The sequence below is a fragment of the Camellia sinensis genome, chromosome 13 (genome assembly GCF_055761805.1).
Source record: "Camellia sinensis isolate YWXY chromosome 13, ASM5576180v1, whole genome shotgun sequence".
NCBI classification, from domain to species: Eukaryota; Viridiplantae; Streptophyta; class Magnoliopsida; order Ericales; family Theaceae; genus Camellia; species Camellia sinensis.
The window spans coordinates 117091938-117110912 of record NC_138973.1 but is presented as its reverse complement, the minus strand read 5'-3'; the positions used below and the strand labels follow the sequence as shown (position 1 = coordinate 117110912).

At 35.3% G+C, this 18975-nt stretch overlaps 2 long non-coding RNA genes across 5 annotated transcripts; one reads left to right on the top strand and one right to left on the bottom strand.

The window, feature by feature from the left end:
* Positions 1-5407: 5407 nt before the first annotated feature.
* LOC145805979 (uncharacterized) lies at positions 5408-8574 on the bottom strand. Its single transcript, XR_014348362.1, has 2 exons — positions 7409-8574; positions 5408-5624 (listed from the first exon to the last, which is right to left on the bottom strand). It is a non-coding gene; the product is annotated as an uncharacterized LOC145805979 (long non-coding RNA).
* Positions 8575-9661: 1087 nt separating this feature from the next.
* LOC114255901 (uncharacterized) lies at positions 9662-17901 on the top strand. Of its 4 annotated transcripts, XR_014349463.1 has the most exons (6): positions 9662-9986; positions 11005-11098; positions 14002-14142; positions 14225-14277; positions 16711-16765; positions 17381-17901. It is a non-coding gene; the product is annotated as an uncharacterized LOC114255901 (long non-coding RNA). The 4 variants fall into 4 exon arrangements; XR_014349462.1 differs by lacking the exon at positions 14002-14142 and having other exon boundaries at positions 9665-9986; positions 14184-14277; XR_014349461.1 differs by lacking the exon at positions 14002-14142 and having other exon boundaries at positions 9666-9986; positions 11005-11082; positions 14184-14277.
* Positions 17902-18975: the final 1074 nt, after the last annotated feature.

The window sequence follows — 18975 nt, the reverse complement described above, 5'->3', positions numbered from 1 at the left end:
CACCTTGTTGGACCAGAATTTTCTTTAAGGCTTCCTCGCCTTTGTCGGCCGGCTCTTTGCTGACATCATCCAGGACCTCCATGTCCTCGTCTTCAATTTCTGCTGTTTCTGCTTCTCGCACGTTGCAAGTGGATTTCATTGCTACTATGGAGTAATTCTTTGCCTACACCTGATCCCCTCTGACCTTCTCAATTCCATGCTTTGTTGGGAACCGCAATAGCTGGTGTAGTGTTGAGAGAACAGCCCTTATTGCGTACAACCATGGCCTTCCCAAGATAACATTGTAAGGAGAGGGGGTGTCAATTACTATGAACTCTGTGCTTACCTTCTTGATACCTGTCTGTACCTCCAAATTTATTGTTTCCAGCGGCCAGGTCGGCATTCTATTGAACCTGTTCTAGATCATCTTAGTATAGGCCAAGCTCTTTATAACATCTGACATGCATGATGTCACATGAGCTGCCTTGGTCGATCAAAATGCGCTTTATCTGACATTCTCCAATCTTGAGGGTCACTACTAGAGCATCGTTGTGTGGATGTTGCACCATGTCCAAGTCTGCTTCAATAAAAGACACCATTGGTTCTTGGCATTCGTTTGTTCTAGGCCTCTTCTGCTAGACCTGATACACATGCTGTAAGTGCTTCACCCTTTGAGTCTCCCCACGTACCGAGTTCTCATTGACCCTTGAGTGAATCACATTGATCACTCGTGGTCCATCTTTTTGCAATTGTGGTGTTGGTGGAGGTGGTGCTGCCGGTGCTTGGGGCAGCCTTGTCTGTTCTTCTCTCGTTCTGGCCTCATCTACTAGGTCCCTTAAGTGACCTTGTCTAACTAGATCTTCTAAATGTGCTTTTAGGGTTTTACAACCCTACGTCAAGTGTCCATCTTCATTGTGATAAGCACAGTGCTTCTCCAGACTGCTCCCCATAAATTCGCTAGGGATCTTCTCCGGTGCTCTGTAATACGGCTGGTTCCTGATCCTTTCCAAGACTTTATAAACCAGGATCCAGAACATGGTGTTGACTGCCTGTGTAGCCCTCAGTCCTGTTTCTTGTTTATTAAAATTTGTATTACCTCGGCCTCGCTTCGGCGAGCCATTCCTCTTTTCTTGCTTTGACGCCTTCGTTTCTGGCGTATCCTCTTCGGCTTTCGAATATTTCTCGATCTTGGCCATGAACTCCTCCATACTCTTCGGCAGAGTCTTTGCAGTGACTTTTGAAGCATGCAGTCATCGTTCAGGCCGTTCTTAAAAGATACGACCGCCAACTCTTGGTTGCACCCTGGTATTTGATTAAACACCTCATAATACCTTTTAGTATAAGCCTTGAGGCTTTCATCCTCGCCAATTTTTAGAGCCATCAAGGAGTCTACCCTTAACGACTACAATTTGTTTGTAACAAACCTAGCCACAAACATCTCGACTAGGCCATCCCAACTCTTCACAGTTCCTTTCGGCAACTTGTGAAACCAATCCGACACGATTTCTCCAAAGGATGAGGGGAACACCTTGTATAGTAGCGGCTCGTTCCCGGTGTACAGTGCCATTGAATTCAAGTACAAGCCGACGTAAAAGTTCGGATCAGACTTACCATCATATATTTGGAACCTCAGCATATGGAACCTTTTTGGGGCCTCAAACCTATCTAGTTCTACTAAGAACAACGTCCTCGGCTTGACGGGGATATGACCTCGGCATTCTGTCACTTCCTCTGGAGGTAGTCCCTCAAATCCTCCTTAGTCCAACCCAGAGCTCAACTATCAATGGATTTCAACCTTTTTGGTGCGCTGCTCCCAACATCGTTATGAGTCTTCTTGGACTTCTCTCTATTCATCGTGTCAAAACAAAGTTCCTTCCCTTGAACATGCCGATGTTCCTTGACATACGTTCTGTTCGTATGAGGCGTCCTCTGAGACTCTCTTTTTATTGATTCTGCTCGCCTGACGTCCCGTGAAGGCCGGAGTGAGCGTTCCTTCACCCTGTCATGATAAGGAACTACTAGGACAGCTTTCTGCTCCGCTTTCTGGGCATCGTTCTTGGCTGTTGGAATCGGCATGTCCTTTAACGAAAATGGTGGCTGCATGACGTTGTTTTGCATCATGAAGTTGACAACCGATTGTAGGTCTACCAATTTGTTTGTCATTCCCTTCATCTCACCGTCCCTCCTCAAGCATCTATCTTTCCATACTTGGAGATCGCTTTCATTGTAATCCCCGCCTTGACTTGTTTTCTTCGATGCGTCTCCCTCTTGGCCGACGCCCTTTTCCCCGGGATTTTGATCCCGAGGTCCTTCATTACAGTTCTTCTCCTCCACATTAGGATTGGCGTGTTTGCCACTCCCACTAGGGATGCCATCCTCGACCTTTTCTTTCTGTCCGTCGTTGGCCATTTATTCTCCTTACTTTCCCACAGGCGGCGACAAATTGTGGGTGTTGATTTTTGACCACACAACCAAATAGGAAAACTCAGTAAGAGAGCACCAACAAAATAGATTAAGCCCGAACAACCTGTTACAGAAAGATAAGAATCCAACGGTGGTTCGTCCACCTAAGGGTACTCCGACGATCAAGTCAGTAATTATTTCTCAAAGATAGCCAACAGTGCTTAACCTACTAGACAGAGCCTAAAAAGCATACCTTAGACCTACGAAAGTGCCTTGCTTTTATAGCCAGCACTAACTTGATTTTTGTAGAAGCCTAGTTTCAATGGACTTTGGCTCAATGCTCATCTTGGACCCTTAGGTAGATAGAGATAAACTCCCAAAGAGCCTTATCTTTATCCAGACTAAAGTCCTCTCCTATTCTGAGACTCTTGTCCCTTATCCGCTCATCTCGGATTCCGATATCTCCGCAAATAACCTCAGCCTAGCCGAGATAATCTCAGCGCATGACCAAGCCACGTGGCACCCCGACTGACACGTCGGCATCACCTTGGCCATATGCTGCCATTCACGAAATATGTCCTCCACAATTGTCAAAAACAATTTGATTATTGTTTTTATGGGAATTTGAATAAAATTTTATTGAGTAATTAATGATTGAAATTAATTACTCAATAAATTCAATTTGGCCCATTTTGGCAACAAAAAAAAGTTACCTCTTTTTCTAATTTTTTTGTTTTTGGTGATTTTTTTAAAAATTATGTTTCGTCTTGTCAAGACAAACCTAAAAAGTATATATATATATATATATATATTGAAAAATTCTAAAGACAAAAATAAGTAAAAAAAATTTACTCCTTTTGGCTCATTTTTGTCTTTTCTGGATATATTTTTTGTTTTTAAAAAAATTATAATTTTTTAGTTCGTCTTGTTGATCTGAATCTAAAAATCTAAAACTTTTTCAAAAATTTTAAAATAAATTCACTAAAAAAAAAAAAACTTCCCATAACACCTATTTATCGAGTATAAAATTGATCCCATTTCACTATATTTCAATCTCATTCATGTGATGGAGAATCCACTAGAACTATTGGCTATGCTCAATAAATTCATTTAATCTTATTCAATGCATTTTAATCTAAATTTTTACAAAGAATGGAGAGATTGATCGTGAAAGTTTTTTATATTAATTATATTTATTACACATTATTTACCTTATCATGATAGAAAAGAAAGACTTTGTTATTAACAAAAAGATAAAATAAAAAATGAAAATAAAAAGGGAAGAAAAAGAAGCATATAGCATTAGAATATAAAGGGGGGAAAAAAAAAAAGATTTCTTTTAAGGATCACTAATGTTTATTTTAAGGACCACTAATTTTTTAGTACCAAAGATTAATTTAACATGAAGAAAATGTAGTCAATTATTCATTTTTAGAAACATTTTAGTTTTCAAAAACTGTTTTATAAGTTTTCAATTCGTATTTTTATATTTTTAATAATTTGTTAAAGTATTTTAATTAATTTTTTTTAATTTTTAGATTCACTAAATCTTAATATACTTAAAAAGCAAAAAATTTGTACAAAAAATTAAAAAAAAAATATTGAATACAACAAAATACGAAAATATATTGAATTTTTATTTATTTATTTATTTATTTATTTTGTATTTTTTTATATTTGTTGAATATTTTAAAGTTTTTTTTCACAAATTATATTTTTAAGTTTATTTAAATTAGGTGTATTTAAAGAAATTATGTAAAATATTAAAAAAATTCATTACAAAAAAAAAAAAAAAAAAACTCAATTTTTTGAAACAAAACATGGTGAATTGTTTTAAAAATGAAGAAGGGGTCGGAAGCCAACTTTTCGTAGTTGGGCATCAAACCCTAGTTGTAAGTTGTACTGACGAGACACTTGTAAATCTCAAAATTAATATTTTTAGTCAATAGTGAGGACAAATAATTGAAAAAAAATCAAATTCCTATTTTTAGCTAATAGTAATAACAAATAATTGGGAAAAAAAAACAAAAAACTGATTCCAAATATTGACTAATAATACTATCTAAAAAAAAAATAGTGACTAATAATATAAGTAATAATAAATAAAGATATAATGGGAAAAATCTAAAAGGGTAAATTATACTGACACCCTTGAGGTTTGGTCCAATTACATCCCATTTCTTGATATTTTGAAAGTTACATTTATATTTTTGTGATTAATAGTCTCATTTCATATTCTCTTATTTATATAAAAGATAAAAACTTTTAATAGAAAAATAGAAGAAATTATATTAGAAAAAAAAAAAAAAGCAAAGCAAAGGAGAAGAAAAATATGAGAGAAATTAAAGCAAAATAAAAAAAAAAAAGAGTGCATGAATTTAATATCTACAATGACAGGAGAATTAGTTTAATTTTTTATACATTAGGAATAATATGTGTAAAACTCAAACTTTCAGGATGTAAGGTGCCGTTTGGTAACACTTACGTTTTCGGTTTTCTGTTTATATTTACAAAAATTTTAAAAACTCAAATAAAAACTTGTTTGATAAAATTTTTGATTTATAAATCAATGGTCTCAGTTTATAAATTTGGCCAAAAAATAAAAACACAAAAAATGTGTTTCCGTTTTGAGTTTTGAGTTTTTTTTTTTTATCCCTCAACACTAGCCACCACCTGCCACCATTTTCCACCACCGTCTTCTGCCACATCACCCACCACCCACCTCTCACCACGACCTGCCACCACCACTCACCACCCACCTCCCATCACCACCCACCACCCGCCACCATCACCCACTTGCCACCCACTCGCCATCACCACCCACCCCTCGCCACCACCACCACCCACCTGCCATCCACCTGCCACCTACTTGCCACCACCACTCACCACCTACCTGCCACTACCACCCACCTACCACCCACCCGCCACCACCACCCTCCACCCATGTGACGCCCCAAATTTTTGGAACATCAAGGAAAATTAAATAAACAAAATGACTTGATAAACCAAAAAGTTGACATCTTAATAGGGTAATCCAACTCCCGTACATAACCAAATGTCCAAATAACAATAGATAAAAACTTAAAATTATCCAAATACAACATCAAATGAAATTATAAAGTCGTTAATAACTATTATATAAAATAATATAATTTATTCGGCTCTACTCGGGGTTTCTGGTCAGCCAAGGCTCTACGTTAGCGTCGACTCCATTTCAGCTTCAATTATTTTCTCGCCAAGACCTGGCATAAAACGCCAGGGCAACAAAAATATATGCCATGAGTTTTGCAACACAGTAAGAAAACATAACCAACCTATCATTCTTTTTAAGAGAAAAATAATGTGATTATACACGCGAGCTAATAATATAATTGTAAACATGAATTACAACCATTAAAATAATTTCAATAATTTTAATAAATTAGGTGACACTCGAAATCTCACCAAAGAGATTGAACTTACCAACCACTAAGCATGGCAACGGTTAATTTGAAACCCTCCCTTGGTCAAATATTTTAGTGTTACTAACCGCAACTACCAGGGATGCCCACGTCCGGAGTTATATACCCAAGTAGTAGCATCCGTGGTCTGCCCCAAGGAAACGGTCTGCCTGGGGTACGTAACCTCCTTGTGTGCCACCGGCACATCCACCCTTATTCCAAAACCAAATACCGAAAAGGGTTCAAATAAGTCCCGTGCCATCTTAGAGTTTCGCAACACAATTTACGTGAGAATTCTCAAAACCAGGGCTCACCCTGAACAACTGGTATTAACCGTCAATCCCTTGATTTCATACACTCTTTAAAATCAGGACTCACCCTAAACAACCGGTATTAACCGTCAACCCTTAATTTCGTACACTCTTTAAAACCAAGACACACTCTGAACAATTGGTATTAACCGTCAATTGTTAACTTTGTATATGTCGTTAATCATTTCAGTTAATTTTGATATTACTCACAAATAATTTCAATTTTTAATCATAATTGATGTTACACCAACTCATTAAAATTCCCAACATAAAATATTACACATGTCACACAATAATAAATAAATGTACAGCATTTAAATAAACAATTTATTTAAATCATGGTATGAAATAATAATTTAGATACAGAGAAAATAAACCAAAGTAACACACGTGCATGGATTTTTAATTTACAAGATTAGACTGCCACAATATTAAGTAAACCACAATACACCCATACATGGATTACTAATTTACTATATTTGATGAATTGGACCAACACAATAACTGATTTTTATCCGAATAAATAATTGAAGTCATGATCTTAAACCTGTCTAGAAATTTTCAGGTTATACCTTAGGTAATAAAAATTATAAATAAATTATTTATATAGTTCTAAAATTCGTGAAAATGTACAGGATATTCAATAAATATGTTTGGGTCATTTTTCAGAAATAAATTCCCAAAAATAAGTTATAAATAATTCTGTAAAATTCCCAGAAATTTTATGACACAGATTTATCACATTTCCTTAAATTAATTCCATACTTAAATTTTATAAATAAATTCCATGATATAAAAATTTATTATGAAACTAGACTTCTCAAATTTCATTTTTTTGCTTAGAAATTATCAGATTTGGTTTAATATAAAATTTTTAATGATTTTTCAAACACATAACAAAATTTGTCTATAGCTCCAGATTTGGTTAAAAATCTGTATAAATTCATAGAGAACTCAATAATTGTTGAAATATTTTGTGGATGAACTAGACATCATTATCAACAACTTTGTAGAAGAAATCATCTTCAAATTTTGAGTATAAAATTGTCTAAAAATTAGTACAACTTTCTGGCAGATTTAAAGGGCCAAATAACATCTTCAATAATCTTTTTAATGGCATAAACTACACATGCAAGTCCAAATTTGATGTACCATCATAAATTTTCATACAATTATAAATAAAATTTTATCTACAAGTTTAGACATTTTATCATATGTATATAATTTGAAAATTTCAAATATATAAAAATGAGAGGGTTGAGAGGGTTTTCTTACTATGTTAGGTTGCTAGCGATTTATCGTCCGAATTTGATTTATGATTCTGATCGTAAGATATGACCGTCTTGGCTCCATGATCGTCTTGCTGAAATTTCACATTAATCGGACACGATCTTACCGTTGATCTTTCATTGGATTCTCTTAGAACCTTTAGTTGTTGATCATCATCTTAGACTCAGAATTTGCAAGATCTAACCCCAAAAATGGATTCTACACGTCGAAAAACCTAAGGGTGGTCATCCCTAAAGTCATAGGACCACTCGATTAACCTAAAGGTACTAGGATGCACCGCAGCACCAAGGGCCGAGAAACGCTGGATAAAATTTAAGTTCTTCTTCTCCGACAGCCGTAGCATGCACGAACAGAAGACCCAGAATTTTAGTTTCAATGTCACCAGTTCAAATGCTTGTATCTTCTTCATCGTAACTCCGTTTTATCTTATTTTTCTGTCATTAGATTCACCTCACGGCCTAGTTTTTGGTTCACTACTCACACGCCTCGTTCCGTCTCTTTTTGCATGCCGTCGGATCTCCAAAATTTGACGAAAAAATAAGATTATTTTCCTACTATCTCGGACATTTTTTCGAACCATCTTTCGGACCCCATAACTTTCTTAATTCTTAACTGTTTTACTTCATTCTTTCGCCAATCTCTTCAACTTACTCCGTACTTCATCTTACATGACCTATTTTTCTCAATTCTTCCCAGAATTGATGGTTTTGGCATGCCGAAAGTAAGCCAAAAAACAACTTTTGAAATTCAAAATAAATTTCTCTAACTTTGTTTCTTTCTCATCCATCTTCCTTCTTCTTCTCTTTCTTCACCTACAACACTTTGTGAATGGTGGTTCTAGATGATAATAGAAATAGGTGATGGTGGTGGTGGCGGTCCGACAGTGCGCCAATGGTGGTGAAGTTCGCGGGTTGGCGATAGTGTGGGTTAAAGCCATGACTATGGAGGTCTGGAGGAGGAGTAAGAATAGAGATAAAGAAGAAGAAATAGTTTTGAGAATGAGAGGTGTAGAAAAAGAGAGATGAAACGGATAGAGAGAAAGCTATGAAATTGGAAGAGAAGCAAAATGAGGAAGAGTAAAGATGATCAAAGAAAATGAAAAGAAATAAAAAAAAAAAAGAAATTGAACACAGCATGTTCACCACGTTTCTTTTGTTGTAGGAAATGATTGCACGTGGAAGGTGGGATGTGAGAAAACATGGGGAGCAAGCCCATGGTTTTTCTTTTTTTTTTTTTTTTTTTGGATTGGATTTTAGTACAGAAAATATTAGGTTCCAGTGTAATTTGATTACAAAAAAATATAGAGAAAAATATAATAAAAATATCATAAGGTTCAGAAATTAATATTGAGTAATAATATAAAGTCAAAAAAATATTTTATTTCATTTTATTTTGAATAAATGTTCAGTATAAAAATATACAGACTATTAAATTCAAAATATTGTGAATAATTATTTAAGAAAATTATATATTATTTTTTATTATATAAAAATACGGGATTTCACAACCCACCACCACCACCACAACCACCCACCTACCGCCACCCACCACCACCCACTCGCTACCACCTGCCACCGTCACCCACCCACCCACCCACCACCACCACCACCACTTACCCGCTACTACCCACCATCCGTCACCCACCACCACCCGCCACCGTCACCGACCCACCCACCACCCACCATCTGCCACCCACCTGCCACCACCACCCACCACCCGTCACCCACTACCACCACCACCACCACCCACTCACTACCACCCACCACCCGCTACCGTCACCCACCCACCCACCCACCACCAGCACCCGCCACCACCACCCACTCGCCATCCGCCACCACCCCCACCGCCGCCACTACCACCACCACCACCACCACCACCACCCACTCGCTACCACCCACCACTCGCCATCGTCACCCACCCACCCACCACCACCACCACCACCAGCTACCCACCACCCACCGTTACTACTTTCCACCACCGTCTTCCGCCGCCACTTGCCATTTCTCACTCTTTTTTATATTTTTAAATTTTTTTAAACATTTTGTCATTTACTAAACGTGTTTGTAGTTTATGTTTTTCTAAAAATAAACAAAAAATAAACAAAAACCAGTTTATAAAATTTTTATAAATATAAATTGAAAACGTAAACGTTACCAGACGAACTCATTTACCCAATCCAAAAGGACGGAGTGCGCAGCACGCACCAGGCACACAATAGCAGTGAAAAATCCTTTCAACCAAACAAAGCTATTCTTGGGGAGCTGGCAACTTGGCGTGCAATGCATTTTTTTATTCTTTGTTTGTTTATTTATTAAAGAAAAAGAAAACAGATTTGTTTTTGTTTTTTAAAAACAAAAACACAAAAAATACCCACCCACAACAATAACCACCATCACCTCCACAACAACAATGTTAACAAGAGACTAAACAAAACCAAATTCCCCACATACCAATCCAAACCTCTCTCGATCGAAATCTCAAATCGCCGATAAGGTTATTCGCTTCGCTTCGATTCTGCTTTTAATGTAAATTGTTTTCAGAAAACAATTTCTGTTCTCTGAAAGTAAGTTTGGACTGCGTGTCGGTTTCTCATTGTTGAAATTACTTGAATTTTTATTTTTATTTTTATTTTTTTAATTTGGTTTGTCAGGTAATTTTCTGCTGCCATTTCTTGTTGTAAAGATTGCTGTTTTTTGTGGCGCAGGTGGACATAGTATGATGATCTTTAGGTTTAGGTTTATGTATTTAATGTTGCTTTTTACATAGTTCATCTGATCACTATATTTGGTACATGTAATGTCTATATATATAGAGAGAGAGAGAGGATTTATATTTACAAAAATGTTGATATATAACATAGGTGATATCAATTGTGGCAGTTTCCATTAACATAGTCATTACAAGAATTCAATGGAATGTATGCATCATGTCTCATCATATACTTGTTATCTGTAACTTTTAAATTACTGCAAGGTAGTTCTATCTTTCTCTACAAATTCCTCAATTGTTTCCAATTCTCTTAGTCTGTGTTTGGATCATTATGGATTTGAGGAGGGATTTGGAAAGGGAAATGAAACACAACATTAATCTCATCCTTCTTCTGCATTGCTAGATGTTTTGATTTGTTCTTTTGAGTTTTATGGTTTCTATTTTTTTTTCTTTTTTCTTTTTTCTTTTTTCTTTTTTTTTTGGGTCTATTTGGTTTCTTATTTTATGTTGTGATTGAAAAATAGGTTTCCTGCATTGGAATTTGGGGCTGAGAATATAGTGATCATGAGATACAAGAAAGGGAGAATTGTTGAGGTCCTGAGCAAGAATGAGGTGCCATCAGGCTCTTGGCATTGTGCTGAGATAATCTGTGGTAATGGGCACAACTACACTGTTAGATACGAGATGGGCCCTGCTGCTACCGATGAGGCGATTGTTGAAAGGGTATCTAGGAAGTCAATTAGTCCCTGTCCTCCTCCAGTGAAACTATCGGAGAATTGTGTTCCTGGTGATGTTGCAGAGGTGTTTCAGAATTTTTCTTGGAAGATGGCAACTGTTTCTAAGGTTTTGGGTAGGAATTGCTTTTTGGTTAGGTTACTTGGATCCTCCCATGAATTCAAAGTCAGTAAAGTTGACCTCCGGGTGCGACAATCTTGGCAGGGTGGCAAATGGTTCATGATTGGAAAGGTAGTTTTTTTTATGAATCTGTTTTCGGCTTGCAACTCAAATATTCCAGTGTCCGGTATTTATTTATGTATTATTTAGGAGTTCTTGTTTTGAATTCTCTTGCATCTGCTAAAATTTTCATCTTCTGCTTCCCAAATTTTCCACAAATCCGTTTATAGCTGATACTCTTTTGCAGATATAATAAATTAACACTTGAGAATAATTAGATTCAAGTTTATTTGGATATGTTATTAGTGACATTTGAACTAGTTGATTTATTTTGGGGCTTCTAGAGCAATATTGATCTTGTTCTATTTTTTTTTTTTTTTTTGTTATACAATTTAACAATAGTTTTAATGGGATCAACTTTATATTGATTTTATCTTTCTTTCTTTTTTTTGCTTTGTTTTGTTTTGTGTGTGTGTGTGTCTATGAAGCACGGATACTTCAAATAGGAAGACGTATCCGTATCGTATCCGTATCGGATACCGATACTCCTCGGATACTTACGGATATGTATCAGATACTTATTAAAAGTATCGGATACTTCTTAATTAATTTTTTATTAATTTTGAAGTATCGGATACTTAGTTTTGAAGTATCGGATACTCTGACTCACATATTGTCGGATACTTCTTAATTAATTTTGAAGTATCAAATCCTCCAAGTCACGTATTACTTTTTTTACGAAATTAGAATTGTATTATTTCTTGCATAACATCATGATATAATATAATTGCGAGAATAAATAGAATATTTTTACAATACTTTGCTTAGTTTTTTTTTTTATAAAAATAACATGGTAAGCTCAAATAATAGAATTCATCAAATTGGCATATCTTCATTATATCATGTGTGTTCCCTATAACTACATAGAAATAAGGATTAATAAGATAATATGACAACAGTAAAATTAAATATCAATAAATAAATAAGAAAATAAACTTGCATAGAATATTTTTGACTAGTGCAAAAGGAAAAAACATAGGGTCAAGTTATGGATTGTTTGGATATTATAATATCAACATATTAGACTTGATATTGAAATGAAATATTTGCAAGACCTATTAAAAATTTAAAAACTAAACTAACTATTAGCTTAAATTAATACTTAATTCTTAAAGATTAGTATTTTGCACTATAAAGTTACTGTGATTTCTCAACATTCTTGAGCTTATGTGTACTCATTGCTAATAATTTATTTATTTTTTATTTTTTACAAACGTATCCTAACCGTACCCGTATCCTACTTTTTTAGGTTTTGCTGTATCGCCGTATCCGTATCGTATCGTATCCGTATCTCATATCTGTATCCGTGCTTTCTAGGTGTGTGTGTGTGTGGGGGGGGGGGGGGGGGGGTTGTTTTGCTATCTGGGTGTTGGAAACTGTGAAGATGGGAAATGCAGTGAACGGTCAACTCTGAAATACAACCAATTGAGTTCCCAAGTTAAGAAAACAAATAGAGGGATGAATTTCCCTGTAAATAAGGAGCTTTGGAGCTTTGTGCTGCTAAGAGCAATAACAATTTCCAAGAATCACATATTGTTTCCTCCAGAACTCTGAAGAGAGGATTGCCCGATTGTTATTCTCAAGTTGATGCACCTGCAAGAACTTCCCAGAAGTTTAGAGTAATTGCGAAAGAGGGTAGGTGTCATCGTCTGCTTGCTGCAAATCCATCCCCTTTAAAGATAGATGCTGTTTTGTCCCATCGAGAAATGTAGGGTGAAAAAAACTTTTATACTTCTTTTAACAGCAGAACAGCTCACTTTACTGAAGTCGATGTGGAGAGGGAGAAACCAAGCGGAGCTGATGGGTGTTCGCATGCAATTAGCTTAGAACCTAATGATGCAGACAATATTACATGCTATGTGGCTAGTTGTAGCATTACTAGCTATGATTCCTTTAAGTTGCGTTGTAATTTTTCTGTTGAAGATACTGAAGGAAATTGTAGTGATGCTGAGTCTGTTTGTCATAGGGGCTTTAAGGAAGGGAATTGTTTCCTTCCCAGTCAGGTGGAATTGGCAGAAGAAATTCATAGGTTAGAGTTACATGCCTACCGTTGCACTATTGAGGCATTGAATGCATTGGGACCCTTAAGTTGGGAACAAGAAACATTGGTGACAAATCTTCGCCTTTCGCTCCATATATCAAATGATGAACATTTGATGGAGCTACGGAACCTAGTTTCTACTGCTACCAGCATGCCTCTTAGTTGACAGGGAAAAAAAGAAATCCCTTCCCCCCCAGTTTATTCTCTCCCTTTTCTGTTCATTTTCTATGCGTAGAATTTGTTTTACCCTAGGTATAGTGATTGTAGTTCGTTGTAAGAAGCAGATAGATTTTGTTTGTTTGTTTTGTTTTGTTTTGTTTTTTTTTTTGTTGTTTCTATTTTGGTTATATAATTCTGTAATGGTCTTGATGAAATGTTTGTACCACAAACTTCTATAATGCATGCAATGGACATTTCTGAACTCAACTTGTTTATCTTACATCTATTGGGCTGTTTACTGTTTTGACATTTATTAGTAAAAAGTTGGATATCCTCTTGATTAATTCCTAATATATTTGAATGCTTAGTGGATTAAAATTTGCAAATGATGACTAGATGTATAGTTACTAGATTTCATAAATTCACAGTGTCAGATATAATCTTTGTTGTTAAGGATGGTATTATATGGGGAAATGCCATTGCGATAATGCTTATAGTTTTCTCTGTACTTGTATTGTATGTGTATTTTTCTCTTTTGTGTTAAGTGGAGTATGTAAAGTTCCTCAATTTTTGGAATTTTGGGGTTTTACGAAAGCACCAATAATATGAAAATTTTGTGGGTTCCATTCTACAAATAGCTGATTATGTCCATACCATTTGGCAATGTAAGTAGTAATTTTAAGGACATTATTGATGCTTCCCCTGCATTTTCCAGGGATGAAGTAGGAAGTTTGTACACCTTGCTTCCAAATCTCTAGTAATGATATTAGGGTTTGCCACTTTCTCTTGCTGTAGACAAGTGTTCATTCTTGGCATCGAACTAACAACAAATAGGAGAGCTTATGATGAGCTACTGGTATGTTTATTGTAATTAGGCTCTGCATTCTTCGATTTCAGGCCACCTCTGAGCCTTGAATGTGTTTTGCTGAGGGATGCAGAACCAGAGTTATGCAGCTGCCAAGGGATGTCCTGATATGTGACTACTTGAAAGGTTTTAATTTTGAACCTTTACCTCCGCTCATCCATATATTTTCATCTTGTTCTTGCAGCTGTGTGATTTCATTCTCCATATGTTGCAAAGTTTTTTTATTTGCCACTATAGTTGATTTGGATAGTGATTTGTCTGTATTAGTTTCATTTTAGTTATGAATCTGTGGATTAGAATTTAGTTGAAACTCAGATGGAGATATATAAAATCTGTATTGAATTGTGTGGGTGGCACACCTATAATATACGTAATAGAATGTAGGTGAACTCTGTACCATGACATCAGATGATGGTGTCTTCTTTCTTTCTTTCTTTCTTTCTTTTTTATTATTTTTTTATTTTTTTGGGTATGAGTTTTATTACCAAATAATAGAGATGTGAAATGAAGCTCAATACACAACCCTATCAGGTAAATAAAGATATGCCTTAAAGCTGCATCTTCTCTGACCGAGAGGCACTGTCATGTGTGAGAAATATATTGCCTATATTGTATTTTAAGAATTTAGAATGATTGTGATTGTGTAAATATTCTGTGTAATTCGTATTTCCCCTTTAGTCTTAGGGATTAGAGTTCTATATAAGTGGTGTACTCTTTGTATCAAAAATACATTTGAATATACAGAAATATTCAGAAACTTACATTATATACTACCTAGACTACAAAGACTCTCATAATCACAACCCAAGGACCTAGGTCACATACAAAGGACAGACAGAAGACTATCCTCTCATAAACCCAAAGGATAGTATGCAAAACTAGCCAAGAAACATTGGCATCTCCACCTTGCCCTTGCTTTGGAAAGTTTTGGCCTCTGCTTGAAGGTTTGAAGCATGGCTTCTTCAGTTTGATTGACAGATTTGCAAAGCCTTTTTCCATTGCTAGCTTTAAATATCTGATCTTCTTATCTAATTTCTTCTTGTTCTCTTCCCTTGAAGTGAAAGACTTCTCCATCCTCTTCACAATCCCATTGTCGTAGGATGGACTGCTAGTGTTCTCCTCAAGTTTACTCTTGTTTTCATCCTGTGATGAAGAAAGTTTAATAGCTCAAGATTCCATCTCATTAAGAGTGGAAGAAATTGAAGTTTGTCTCTTGTCCTTACTAGGACCCACAGCAACCTTTTCCTTTTTTACTTCTTCACCCCTTGTTAAGGGTATGTACCATATATATATATATATATAATATATATTGTTATGTACTTTTGTGATTTTCCCCAACTTGTTTTTTCATTATATGATTGTTTTTTAGTCATATAATGGAAGTACACTTGTAGCACATTCCCTTTTGTTTTTTTATTTTTTACCTTTTTACATCTCATATAATGAAAAAACAATCAAGAAATGTAATTTATTTAAAATACTTGCAAGTGGGGGAAAAAAACAAAAGGACTAACTTCACACAAGTTAGAAACCCAAGTAGGTTGGCCTTTTCTATTTTGAATTTGATCGTGTGCTACCTCCTCAAAAACCTCACGAGTTTAAACTTACACATTAAAATAAAATTACAAACATCAGCCTAAAAGTGCACATTCAATATCATACATATGTATATAATTATTAATATATTTAATGGATTGAATTTGACCTGAACGGTGTAGATTTTTTTAGATACATATAAAAAATAAATAAATAAAAATATGGACGGGATAATTTGAGTTAGGCTAATGGGATGGTCGAGCCAGGATTACCCATGCGGGCTCTTATGGGCCGAGTTTATGGACGGGCTTGGATAACAAACTTTTGTCAAATCCTGAAATCATCTTTTATGGATTAGAATGGGCTGGACACTTAAGCAGGTTGGAACGGGTTGGGCGGATTGAATAATATTGGGCTTTTTTATTTGCAGGCCATTTGATGACCTCCAGTCCTAGACAATGGTTAATATCGGGATATTTTGGAAATAATTGTGAGTTGCGATGATTTACCAAGTGTCTATTGTCCTAGACATTGGTTAAAATAGGGATAGAAAGAATTTTAAAAATGAGTTTGGTTTCTTTCTAGAATTGCAGGTTTTTACTTGTGCTGTATTTGGATTATAATTGCATCCTAATTATTTGGAGAAAAATATTTTTGAGCAAATCAAGCAGTTAAGAATTACACTCTGAGAAACCTGAACTGTGTGATAGATATAATTTTTCACTTAATAATGAAAAAAATTATTCATTTTGATGCATTTAAAGATTGGCAACAAAGCTTCTTGCCCCCGTCCCTGCCCAACACTAAAAAATTAAAAAACTGTATATGTTATAATGATACATTGGGAGGATTTTTGGGGTTTATATGCTGCTCGACTTTGTTTATGTATAAGTAGTTTGTTGTAAAGCTCCCAAGCTTGCTTAAATTCTTCCTATAAACCAATAGAATTAGCATTTTTGCCAATACAAGTGTCGATCATATTTCAAATATCTAATAATCACTTGGATTTGGAATTCTTTTCAGGGATTGCATGTCAAGCCAGCAGCTAGTAGATTTTCTACGTGAGCAGTTGAACACAGTAAGTGTGTGAGATCTCTCTTTGTTATGCCCATTTGTATTGGTGGAATAAGGCATATATAATTAAGTGTGGTAATTCTTATCAATAGTATACTTTGAAGAAGCTACTTAAGCAAGTACATGCATTTTTTTTTGCCATGGACCAAAAGCAAAAATGCATGCTTAGTGATTGATACTGAAATTGGAATAAGATTTTCCTTGCAAGAAAAGATAGAGAAGGCATGTGTTGTATTGGTTGGGATTGTGGTTGTCTCTCTGGGTACATAAGTATTGTTGGTAATGTTATACATAAATAAATTTCTCACCACACATCAACTCTTGGGCAAAGCTTTGGCAACCCCCACTGGCTATGTGTAGCAATGGTGGTACATTTACCATATCCATGGTTTTCATTTTTTCAATCCTGATATTTCAGCTTTCACTGTCGACATCATAAATTGTTTGTTATAACACATTACCCACCTGTTGAAAGAGTTGCTGATCTTAGTGACCAGTTTTTTGAGCTTTTGACAATCTTAGAATTCTTGCAGAAGTAGAATTTGGCAATACAAATTTTTGGGTACCTCAATCAAATATAAAAATTTGTTTGTTTTTTTTTCCTAATTATGCATGAAAGCAAGCTCTGTGGTATGTGAAAGAGTACTTGATAGGTGTTTGGCACCATCTATTTCTGGCGGTGAGGGATGTGACAACATGACCATGATCTTGGTGCAGTTCAAGAAACCCCATGAGTGCTGCTGCTGCTGCTGCTGATGCAGATGAGAAATCCTCGACTTCTGATCATGGAAATCAGTCTGCTACTGCAGCTGCAGACGAGAAATCCTCAACTTCTAACATAGCCGATACTGAATTGAAACCAGCGGAAACTGAGTCAACCCCGTGACAAGTTTATCAATGTGTCGTCAGATTGCGTTGGTTAACTGTAGACAGTTTGGCTGATAAAGATGGGCCGGTTACAAATTTACGACTGAGATTCGCTGTGTGGTGTGTTTTTTTCCTTTTTCTATACGATATTATAATTGCAAGTAACTTGCACAAAATAGATCTGGATCAAAGTTGTTCAACTGTCATCTAGTTTGGCAGTCTATATTAGCTTGATAATGGTTTTTATATACCCTGCTTGTTTTTTCTTCAAAATCATTGGTTCTTTTCTGCTAAAGATGTGGATGTTTATTAAATTTTCTTTGTTTTTGTTTCCAAACTAATGAAAAATTATATGTGACAAAAGATGAAAATGATAAACAAGACGTGTAAAGAAAATTAACTAGAAACTATAACATTGTGTTTGGATTCAAAATTAGAATTTTAGTGAAACCTCTCCATTGGACTTTTGTTTGGTGAAATAGATAATTTAATTTATTTTGTTTCATAAATTCTCCAAGGAAGAGGCGCATAATTAAGCAAAGATATAGTAAAATATTATTATTATTATTTTTTGGATAATATTGCCAGAGTAACATGTTACCATGAGATAGTAACATGTTACTGTGAAATAGAGTAACATGTTACTATTTACAACAATTTCAACAATAATATTTTTTTTTTAAGAATTTCATAATTAACGTGGATCTTATTTGATAGATTTTGATGAGAGGATTTTAAAAATAATAATTTTATTAAAAATCGACTTCTAAATCAAAAAATTTATTATTTTAAGTTTAATATTTTAGTAATAGTGGTATGTGTTAGACTTTTTAAAAAAAACTTTTTGTATTTGTCCATTTTATTATGAGGGAGTTTGACCAAATTCCCCATTCAAAATTGGGAAATTTGATCAGTAATCCCATCCGAGCTTCATTTTCTTGTTAAAAGAACCAAAAAAATAAAAAATTAGTACTTTTAAAACTCACTCATAATCATAAAGTCTTGTATAAAAAACAAAATTTGTTATTTCAATATTTTATTTGACCATTATATCCTCTCTTTCTTCTCTTTCTTTTACGGCATCTCTTTATCTTCATCAACTCGATGGCTGTTCATCGCATCCACCATTTTCATCGTCTGCCGACATTGCTCATCCTCACTGTACGGGGAGCAAATATTCCGGCAAGCCCGTACTCCTTTCTTCCAAGCTCTTGCATATCTGATCGACCTGCGAGCACAACGGCGGTGAGCTATCCGGCGGTGTGTGGCTGGAATGCCCTTCTGACGATTAGTTAGACACACACAGGTATAGAGAGAAAGGATTGAGTGTTTAGTGTAAATCTCACC